Consider the following 11018-nt stretch of genomic DNA (forward strand, 5'->3'; position numbering starts at 1 on the left):
GCAGCACCGGGGGCACGGACGCCCTCCCGGCTACGAAAGCCAGACGGGAGAGGACGAGATGGCTCAAGGCGGCGGCGAGCGGGGTGGGGGCCGCCGGGCGCGGCATAAGGCGACGACGGGGGAAGGGGCCGACGGGCACCAGGAGGCCCGAGGGGAGGGATGTAGCAAGCCTCAGACGGCAGCCCACCGGCCAGGACACGCACGGGATCTCACCGCCAGTGGCCTCCGCGCACAAGGGCGGTCCCGCGGCACCTGGGACGACCGGCTGCGCCTTCGGCGAGCTCCCCAAACCCCCCGCGCACCTCGCAGGGCCCGGACCCCGACCGCCATCGCGGTCGCGTGTAGCTCCGGAAAAACGCTCTTCTTGCACGCACGCGCGACCGGCCGCCCCCCAACGCCGTCCGGCCCGCCACGCGGAGGCCCGCCGACCGTTCAACCGAGGCACGTCGCCGGGGGGGTGGGGGGCGCCGTCCAGGGCCTTGGCGGCCAGGGCGACGCCCCCTCCCCGCGGCGAGGTCAGGTTCGGGCAGCGCAGTCGGGCGAACGCTCGTCGCGGGGCGGTCGGCAGCCGTGAGGAAGAGAGAAGGAGCACCCTTTCGAACAGGGATGAGACCCCGCGAGGGCGAGGCACGAGAGCCCGTGGGGAGGCGAGACCTGCGCCGCGACCGGGCCACTGGGGAAACAACGCCACGGGATCCCACCGCCCCAAACCCGAGAGCGGTCCCGCAACGCGCCCGTGACGCCAGCCGGCCAAAGCCTTCGGCACCCCTCGACCCTCCCAACGGGGCCACGGCCTCACCACCGGGGCGTCCCAGAGCGACGCCGGCCTTCGGCCCTCGGCCCGCACGCCACCGCGCCTAATCCCATTCTCGTCCGTTTCCCAATCCTGTCTCGCTCCGGGGAGCACCGTGCACCGGTGGAACGACCCCCTCGTTGGCCGGGCGGTCCCCCCAGCCGCAATCCACAGGCGCCAGCACGGGAGCGCCCATCCATCCGCGGCCTGGCACGGGACCGGGTGGAGGGCCGCACGCTCACAGGGGATGGGGAGGGGGCGCGAGACGGGCCGCACCACCACCCCCTTCCCCCAGCGCACACCGGGGCGACCCGCGGCCGGGGCACGCAGCGCACACACGCGGGCGCCCTTCACAGCTGGAACGCCGGCCCGGCCCGGCGTGACCCTCCCCCAGAGTTCAGGGGGGAGGCGCGGACCACGTTAGGCGAAGAGTGGCACTCGGCCCCCACCGCGGGGGCCGGCGGACCGCTCCCCCCCACGGCAGGGGAGGAGGGAACTCTGCCCACGCACAACTGGCAGCCGCAGGGGCGGCGGCTGACGACGCGCAGAGAGGCGGCGGGCTGGGGGATCCGACAAACCCCAGAAGAGGACACGCCTCCACGATCGCTAGAGAAGACGCTTTCTCGCCGAAGGTGGATCGCCCCCGACCCCCGGTCGCCCCCGTAAGGGCCCTGGGCGGAGGCGTTCAGGCACGCCCCGGGGGAGGTGTGGGGGGGGTCTGCGGCATGGGGCAAAACACGCACGGTTGGCGACTCCTGAGCGTTCGCGGTCGGGGCCCCTGGTCCAAAAGCCCCCTCACTTCGAGGGGAACACTCCCCCGTCGGTATGGGAGAGGGGTCACCGAGGCAGACCAGGCCGGTGGCAGAGGCCCCCCACGGGGCCGGCCGGCACCACGTCGCCGGCCCAGCCCCACCACGATCGCCCACACGACCGTGCAACCACCCCCCCCTCGGGCAGGGTGGGAAGAGCACAAGCCGTGCGCTCGCCTTTCGAAGTCCGCCACGCACACATCGTGGGGACGCCGAGACAACGCCCCCCGCCCGCCCACGCAGCGCAGGAGGATGCCTCTAGGCTTGCCCGCCTCGACCCCCCCAACCCCAAGCACGCTGCTCGAGGGTGTACCCAACGCAGCAGACGCTGCAGCGGCGACCAGAGGGGGACGCCGGGAACGAGGACGACAACCACCGCTCGGTTTCGGGCACCTTGGAGAACAACCCGGTGCGCTCCGGGGGCACCACAAAAGGGCCACACAGACCCAGCAGCCGCGCGCCAAACGGGGCGCGCGACCGGGCGGGCGGCACGGCCCCGCACCCGTCCGTCGCGGGCAGGGGGGACCCCGGCCAGGCAACAGCCACACAGGGCGAGCGAGGGCTGCCCGCTGCGTCAAGAGGACTCACGACCCCCCGCCAACGCCACGAGGCCGAGGGCGGGGCGACCGCGGTCGGGCCGGATAGTCTCGCACCCGCGCCTCCCACGCACCGCCCGCAGGCGGGGAAGGAGAGGTGAGGTGCCCGCGGGCAGAACGAGAAGAGCGGCCACCATTCACCATGAATGGACCGTCCCTCGCCTGGCACGCGGCTCAAGGCCCGGGAGAGCGCGACGTCACCACATCGATCAGGCCCCGAGGACGGGGAGGGTTGGGGGAGGTCAGTCAGACCGGCGAGGACAGCGATCGGAGGAGCCCGCTTCAGCCTCGCCAGCCCCGCCTCCCAAGCACAACCCAAAGACGAGGACCGCCTGACACGCAACGGCACAGAGCCAGCGGGGTAAGGGGGAAGGTTGCCGCAAACCTCCCCCCCTCCCCCGGGTGCCGTCTCTCGAGGGGACAAGAGACCAACGCGAGAGGCGGGCACCACCGTCGGGACACTCCGACGCCCTAGAGCCGGCGCGCGGGCCCAGGCGGTCAGCTCAAAGGGAACAGGGCAGGGCGCTGGATCCCCAGGAACCCAGAACCCTGTCCGCGTGCGGAGGCCCAACCCCTCCAGCGACAGTCGCCGAAGGACAGCGTGTCAGTACTAACCTGCAGGCGGAAGATGACGATATGAGGTGATCAAAAACACCGCGCAGGAAGACGGGGACCGAGCCACTTGAACACGCCTGCCCCCACGACACTCGACACGGCCACCTGTCCCCAGCAGGTCCCCAGCGCCAGCAGACAAGGGGCACTCAGGGACATCTGGTCGGCCCCCGTGGCGTAGAGGGCCAGGGAGGCCCTCACCGTCCACGCGCGCCACCCAGGGCCCAGCACGGGGACTTGTGGAGGAGAAAACATCGGGACGGGACCGCCACGGCCCACGAGCGGCCGCGGGCCGACAGGGGTCGCCCTCGCCGGCCACCCAGGGCCACCCAGGGCCCGGTCCCCGGCCCCAGCACGGGGACTTGTGGAGGAGAAAACATCGGGACGGGACCGCCGCGGCCCACGAGCGCCCGCGGGCCCACAGGGGTCGCCCTCGCCGGCCACCCGCGCCACCCAGGGCCCGGTCCCCGGCCCCAGCACGGGGACTTGTGGAGGAGAAAACATCGGGACGGGACCGCCGCGGCCCACGAGCGCCCGCGGGCCGACAGGGGTCGCCCTCGCCGGCCACCCAGGGCCACCCAGGGCCCGGTCCCCGGCCCCAGCACGGGGACTTGTGGAGGAGAAAACATCGGGACGGGACCGCCGCGGCCCACGAGCGCCCGCGGGCCCACAGGGGTCGCCCTCGCCGGCCACCCGCGCCACCCAGGGCCACCCAGGGCCCGGTCCCCGGCCCCAGCACGGGGACTTGTGGAGGAGAAAACATCGGGACGGGACCGCCGCGGCCCACGAGCGCCCGCGGGCCGACAGGGGTCGCCCTCGCCGGCCACCCGCGCCACCCAGGGCCCGGTCCGCGCCCCCAGAGTAGGACTCGGAGGAAGCCACGGACGACTGGGTGCCACTCACAGGGCTGTCCCTGCCTCCCGAGCGGGAACCAGGGAAAATGGGTAGGAAAGGCGAGGCCGAGGGAGAGGGACACGCATGCACGGGACGGCGGCCGGTCGCCGGACACCCTCCTCTCCCGTCCGCGTGTGCCGTCTCCTTCCTGTCCCCGCGGGGTGGGTCGGGTCTCCAAAGCGGCCACAGCGTGCTGGTCGACCTGCCCGGGCAGCCCCGCAAGCCGCCTGGCTGGCTGAGCCTGGAAGCGCGGCGACAACGTCCTCCCGCCACACAGCCCTGCAGGCCCAAGCTCTGCCTCCCAGATGTCCCAGCCGGCGTCCCGGCACGAACCAGATGGCCCCGCGAAGGCTGCTTGCTTCCCGGAACTCAGCCTCGCTCGCATCGGGGACTGTCCCCTGCTTTGCCTGCTGCACCGAAGATTCAGAGGACAAGAGACTTGTAGAAAAGCGGCCGCCAGGTGGAGCCCGACCACAACCGGCGCCAGCCACCAGAGGTCTGCTGCAAAACACGGGGCAACCCTCTGGAGCCCATCATTTCAGAGTCCAGAAGGTCCCCCGGGGGCATCAAACACAGTCCCCCTACTCCCCACGGAAGCCATCGAAAAATGACGGGTCAGTCTAGGGCCACGCCACCCTGAACGCGCCCAATCTCGTCTGATCTTGGAAGCTAAGCAGGCCCCGGCCTGGCTAGCACTGGGATCAAAGAAAGGATGGGTCGGCCCGACCACCGACATCGTCCACCAAACCCGTCTCTGCACAGACCACAACATAGCCGAGAGACAGACAGGCAGAAACAGAAAGAGAGAAAGGGAGAGAAAGGAAAAGAACAGAAAGAAAAGAGACGGAGAAACAGAGAGAGAAAGTCAGAAAGAAGAAAACAGTAAATAAGAAAAGACAGGAAGAGGGCACGGGGAAGAAAGAAAAAGGAAGGGAGGAAGGAGATAGGAAACACAGAAAGACAGAAGGAAAGAAGAAATAAGGAAAGAAAAGACAGGCAGAAAGAAAGAGAATGAGAAAAAGGAAGGAAGGATGGAAGCAGAAAGAAAGAAGAAAGAAAGAAAGACAGACAGAGACAGAAGGAGGGAAAGAAAGAAAAGAAAAAGAAAGGAAGTTAAGAGAGAAAAAGAAAGAGCACGGAAAGATGGAAAGAGAAAAAGATAGAGAGAAGGAAGGAGAGAGACAGTATAGAAAGAGACAGAAAGGAAGAAGGAAGGAGAGAGAAAGGAGAGAATGAGAAAGAAAGAAGGTAGGAAAGTAGAAAGGGGGAAGAAAGATGGAAAAAACAGAGATAGAAACACAGGATAACAGGAGAAAGGAAGAGAGGAAAGAAATACGGAAGGAAGGAAGGCAGGCAGGCAGGAAGGAAGACAGGAAGACTGAAAGAAGGAAAGAACAAAGAAGTAAAGAAAAGGCAGAAGGAGGAAGAGAAAGAAAGAAAGGGGGGGGGGAGAGATGATAGGATGAGAAAACCTTTCTGTCGTGGAATCATAAAACCCCTTCCTATCTTAGGATCATGAAACCCAGGGTGGAACTATGATACACTTCACATTCTCAGAGCACGCCGGCTGGTGAAACAAAGAAAGAAGTCAGGGACAGAGAGAACACATTCACGGGGCCTGGCCGGGGGCCAGGGTGGGGCGGCCCGAGGCTGTCGCCAGAGCCATCTCTGTGGCAGGACGTCGCAACACGCCTACCGGATTTTCCCATAACGCTCGCCCGCCGCCAGGTGACCCCCGTCATCCACCGATCCAAGTGTCAGCCTGGAAAGGACGGGCTCCCTCGTGGGGGAGGGAGCGTGGGGGCGGGAGTGGGTACACACTGGGTCGCAGGCCTCCTCCCGGCCCCTCTCGGACCACGTCTCTCAGCCCTCGGGCACACTCCCCACCACTAGTCGACCAGAGAGCCCCCGGGGGCGGGGGGCCGGAGGGGGGCGTCCACGGCAGGGAGAGAGGACAGGGACCCATCGGCCCGTGCTAGATGCCACGGGTGGAGGCAGGACCTGCTGAAGACACACGAACAGTACGGAGAGGTTCAGAGCGGGGCCTAGGCGCAGCCACTCACGATGATCTCACAGTTGGACTATCTGTCACGGTGGACCGAAGCGCATGAAGTGGGCGCTCCCGGAAACGGCGTGTGTGTGTGTGTGTGTGTGTGTGTGTGTGCGCGCGCGCGCGCGCGCGTGTGCCTGTGTGTGGGAGGGAGAGAGAGAGAGAGAGAGAGAGAGAGAGATGGGAGAAGACGGTCGGTACATTCGCTCACTCCTGTACCCGGGCCAGTCGTTTCTCCCGAAGGACAGAAATCCATAAAACACCCACGTCTAAAGAGTGTTTACACAGAGCTAACCCTAGGTCGAATCAGTCTGGAGTCGAGTGCGGGGAATCCTATGGTCCCAAACTGGGACTCCAGTCCCGGCCCCATAGCAAAAGGGGGTCATTTCTCAGAAAACGCACGCACACAGAATCGGGTAACGTTTATACAATTTTATACCGTGGTAGTGACTTCCTTCCCCGCCCCCGTGTTCTTAGGATCGGTCTCACTACATAGTACTTTTTTTTTTTTTTTCTGAGCTTTATTTTATTTTATTTTATTTTACTGTCATTTCGTTAGAGATGATGGGGAGGGGTGGCGGGGGAGCAGGGCATAGTTCACTCACTGGAAGCCTCAAACTCCTGGGCTCCAGCGATCCTCCTTCCTCAGCCTCCCAAATCGCTGGGGCTACAGGCGTGTGCCACCATGCCCGGCTAATTTTTTTCTATTTTTGGTAGAGACGGGGGTCTTGCTTTTGCCGAGGCAGGTCTCGAACTCCTGACCTCAAGCGGTCGGTCCTCCTCCCCGCCTTGGCCTAGGATTACAGGCGTGAGTCACCAAGCCTGGCCTGGATCGGTTTTTAATAGGTAAGGTCTACGAGACATCCCAGTCCAAACATCGATTCGGTGGGTCTCTACAGGACTCCGGGCGGAGATCCGATCTGGGGTTTACAACGTGGAGAATTAAGGCCTGGCTAGCAAAGAGCCCAGTGACTGAAGAGGGACGATGCTCGTCAGTCGTACAGAGCCTGAAAAGATGCAACACGGGGAAACGTTTCCAGGTTCCTCTCAGAAGAGGATGTCAGATGAGATGCCGAAACGAAAAGAATGGGTTCAAGCCAAAAGGAAAAATAGATAAATAAGTCAATAAATAAAACTACGGGAGACAGCCAGGAGACACTGTTTCCTCAGAAATGGCTAGGAAGCCTCCCAGGATAACCTGGATAGCAGCATATGTTCCTCCTCCTCCTCCGGCTCCCTCTCTTGTGTTCGTGTTTGTTTTCTGTAAACGCCAAGATGGGGCAGGGGTGGGGGACACCACGCCGGGTGGGCGAGCAGATCACCCTTCCCACCACAGGAGGGAGCACACACACACACACACACACCCACCCACCCACCCCAGGTCATCACTCTGTAGTTCCGCGTGAGTGAGGTGAGGCCCGGAACGGTGCTAGTAGCTTTCCAAGTGGTCAAAAAGAATGCACAATAACTGGACCGAGGCCTGTCTGGACGCTGTAAAGGCCCACTTGAAAACTTATGCTTGCTCGCTAGGTGACCGATGTCCGCTTGACCTATGTCTGTAATTGGAAATACGTACCTTGCGGAGATAAAACAAAGCAATTAACTTGTAACTAAGTGTTTAAACTTTCCAGCTGCCTGTCGTAAAATTGATTGTGCTTGCTTAACGCCTGAAAGAATGTTCCTTAATTGGAGCTATGTGTTTCTGTAAACCTGCTCGCTTAAAGACTGTAACCGAAACGAAACGGGGGCCCGAGGCTGGTCCCGGACCACACAGCTGCGGAGTAGGTGGTATAGTGTTGTTTCAACCGCCGTGCCTAAAGTCACGGAGCTCTAGCTTAGGATAGTCTGAAACCTTCCTGCTTTTTTCGGCTCGGGGCCATTCTCTGTACCTGTACCCTAACAGGGCAGGGGGTGGTCGCTGGCCAGCTAATGTGGACTCATGACTTGGCTCAATTCGGTCTCTAGGTTGTCCTGTCTCGCACTCCGTACTATAACAGATGCCACACCGGTTCAACCCAGCTCTGAAGGAAAGAAATGCCGAGCGTTCCACTAGCCGGAGGAAGGCAAAACGCACCTCTGCCTTCCTCTGAGGGCACGTCTGAGTGAACGGGTCGTTCTCCCTGCCCGTCACCCCAAGCCCCTCATCCCGGACCCCACCACACCCGGCCTTGACCTCCTCGGCCCTGCCCACCAGGCCCCATCATGGCCTCTGGAGCCTGGGCTCTCTCTCTCTCCAGGCACTGGCACTGCCCCCCGCCCCCACCCCGGGACCTGAGATCCAGGGCCTCTGTCTCCCAGGCCTCCCAGCTGTCTTGACTTGCGGACTCAGTGCCTGCTCTGCCAGAGAGACCTCTTGCTGCGGGGTGGCTCTCAGTGGCTGCATCTCAGCGGTCTAACGTGTCCCCCACCATCCACGTGGCCGCCGGCGTCAGGCTTCGGTGCCGTAGTGCCACCCTGCCTCCCTTCCGGGGGAATCCCACGCTGCCTCAGGCCCATTATGACCTGGAAGAGGCTGCACCTGTGGGGTCTGCCCATTTCCACTACCCCCCCCCCACACACGTCACCCCCCGGTCCCCCCATAGGGGTTAGGAAGAAGGCAACACTTTCTGGTACAAGGGTTGAACTGAAGGGGCGAGTGAGTGGCCACCTGGCAGGGGCATCGCAACAGATGGCTGAAGAAGTCAGCCGCCGAGTGCAGAAATGTCACGGAACTTGGGGTGCCACTGCCTTGCTGAGATAGGGCCAGGGCAGGCTTTAAAAGGCTAAAATTCTGCCTGCCTTTGGTACGTTAATACAGAACCCATGGTCCTTTCTAATTTTTGATTCCCGGAGAGGCAGGAAGTATTCCAAATGGCCACGCCATGGCTTTTCTAAATTGCCCACAAGGCCTTCTCCGACCCAGCGGGTCAGGGGTTTGCTTTGGTGTTACATCGTGGTAAAAGAGACATCCCACAGCAGTGACCATGTCCATCGACTCCGTCGGCGCTCTCAGGCTCGTAGTCCCACTTTTCAGACAAGCCTGGATGGCCACTCCGTGTCACTCTTTGCCAAATGCCAGCCACTCTCCTCCCCGCCCCGCATCCCCCATTTGGCCACCACAACTCTTCATCCCCAGGCGCCCTCCGGTAAAGTGTGCTCCTGTCTGTACACCTACTCCGTTGGGGGCGGGGGGGGGGGGGCGGGAGGTGGCACAAGAGGTGGCTGGTGGCCGGAGCAGGCCCGCCACCTTGAGTGTGTGGAACAGCGCTGAGGATTTCCTAAGGGAAGAAAGAGGGTGGGGAGAGCGAGAGAGCATCTCCTCCTCGTGAACCTCACAGATGATTGAGGACAAACAGGCCTGCACGGGGAGGGGGGGGGCAGGGAGGGTGCCGAGTCTGCACCAGAGAAAATGGCTTTGTGGGGGGGTGGGAGGGGAAGAGGGCAGAAAGATTTTCTGTCTTTTTAAAACTTCCCCCAGGCTTTTGGGAACTTGCAGCCCGGCCTGCATCCCTGAGGCACGTTAACTCTTTGGTTATAACTCCAGGTGGCCCCCAGGGTGGGCGGCCCACAGAGTTCAAGGGATTTCTTCTCAGCAGAGACGGGACCTTTAGAACAGCTAACTGCAGTAATTGCCTGAAGCTGAGAACCAACCCTCCCTCCTTTAAAACCTCTGTATTTCTGCCTAGGCCTATGTTCACGAAATTTGGGGGTTTGAGACTGAGAAGCTCTACCCTATTTATTTCCTCCTTTGTCAGCAAAGTAGACTCTCTGTTTTCTTACTCCTCATACCGCTTGTCCTCGTTATTCGGCCTCGTGGACAAGCAGCTGAGCTTTCGGTCACAAGTCCACACCCCAGGGTGGAGGGGTCCAATCCACCCCTGTCCAGACCTGGGCCCTTCCTGCCTCCCTCTCGAGACGATCTGTTTGGCAGCCCAGCCGCCTTGGACTGGGCCACAAGGAGGACACAAAGTAAAGACCCAGCCCCCCCGCCCCCCCCCCCCACACACACACACACGGCAGTGGCGGTGGGTGGCAGTTCTCCAAGGGTTTGGGGCTTTTCCTGAGGCAGGAGACGGAGGGGACTGATTTCTTTAGAGCTCCGTCCCCTCCCCCATGCGCTGTGCCGCCTGGAAGCGGCAGCTCGCGGGGCGGGGTCGGGGCTGAAAGCGGCTCCGCCCGAGAGAAGCCCGAGGCGGCTACGTGCAAGCGCGCATGCGCAGTCAGCTCGCGGGGCGGGGTCGCGGCTGAAAGCGGCTCCGCCCGAGAGAAGCCCGAGGCGGCTACGTGCGAGCGCGCATGCGCAGTCAGCGCAGTGAGTGGAGGAGGGGTGGAAAACGGCGGAAGGGCTCCGCCGGGGGCCCGGCCATCTGTGCGGCCAGGCTAGGGGTTTGCCTCTTGGGCCGGGAGCTCGTACCCCGCCCCCAGCCCGCAGGCAATCCCGAGGGGCAGAAGCACGACTTGCTGGGCACCTCCTCGGGCGAAGCGGTCGCGGTGGCTGGGTTACGTGGGGCCCAGACGAGTCTCTGGTTCTGGGAGCGGCACCTCCCCCACGCGCCTCTCCTCTTGGGCCTTCACCCCTCCCCCCCCCCCCCCCCCGCTCCGGCCCCAGGGGATGGGAGGAGTGGGGGGCAGGGAGACGACCTCAGGGAGGAGCCAGACCAACTGAATGAAAGCTTTTCATGAACTCGTGTGTCTTTGCCAGGGAAACACCATTTCTGGAGTCTATGAACTAAAATAAAATCTTAAGCCGCCCCCCGCCCGCCACCGCCAGCTGACCCGTCCCGTGGTTGGCCCAGGGAACCCTAGAAAAACCCTTAAACCTGAGCTGCTGCCCCGCAAGGACAGGGGAAGTCAGACACCCCTCCCTGATGGAGTCAGATTTTATAACAATGAGATACTGAATGTCCGACGGGCCTAAGGCCAGGCAAGACAAAGCTTAACGCATATCTAGCAGGCCAACCGTTTACTGAACTACAGGGCACTTGAGTTTTGGGTAAACTGTCCAGTGGCTTGTCTGTGATTAGCAGACCTCCTTACCTTAACTGAAAACATGATGCAAAGCCTTTAGGCAGAGGTTCATTTATGTCATCAATTGCAAATCAAAGAATCTTTAAACCCAGCTGTAAACCTGTAAACACCGCACCCTCCCTCCCCCGCCCCCCCCCCAACTGCCAGATGTCCTGCCTTTTCAGCCCAGACCAATGTACCCCTTCCATGTTTTGATTTGTGATTTTACATGTAATTCCTGTCTCCCTAAAATGTATGAAGCCAAACTGTAACCCACC

Source organism: Eulemur rufifrons, unplaced genomic scaffold, assembly GCF_041146395.1.
Source record: "Eulemur rufifrons isolate Redbay unplaced genomic scaffold, OSU_ERuf_1 scaffold_478, whole genome shotgun sequence".
NCBI classification, from domain to species: Eukaryota; Metazoa; Chordata; class Mammalia; order Primates; family Lemuridae; genus Eulemur; species Eulemur rufifrons.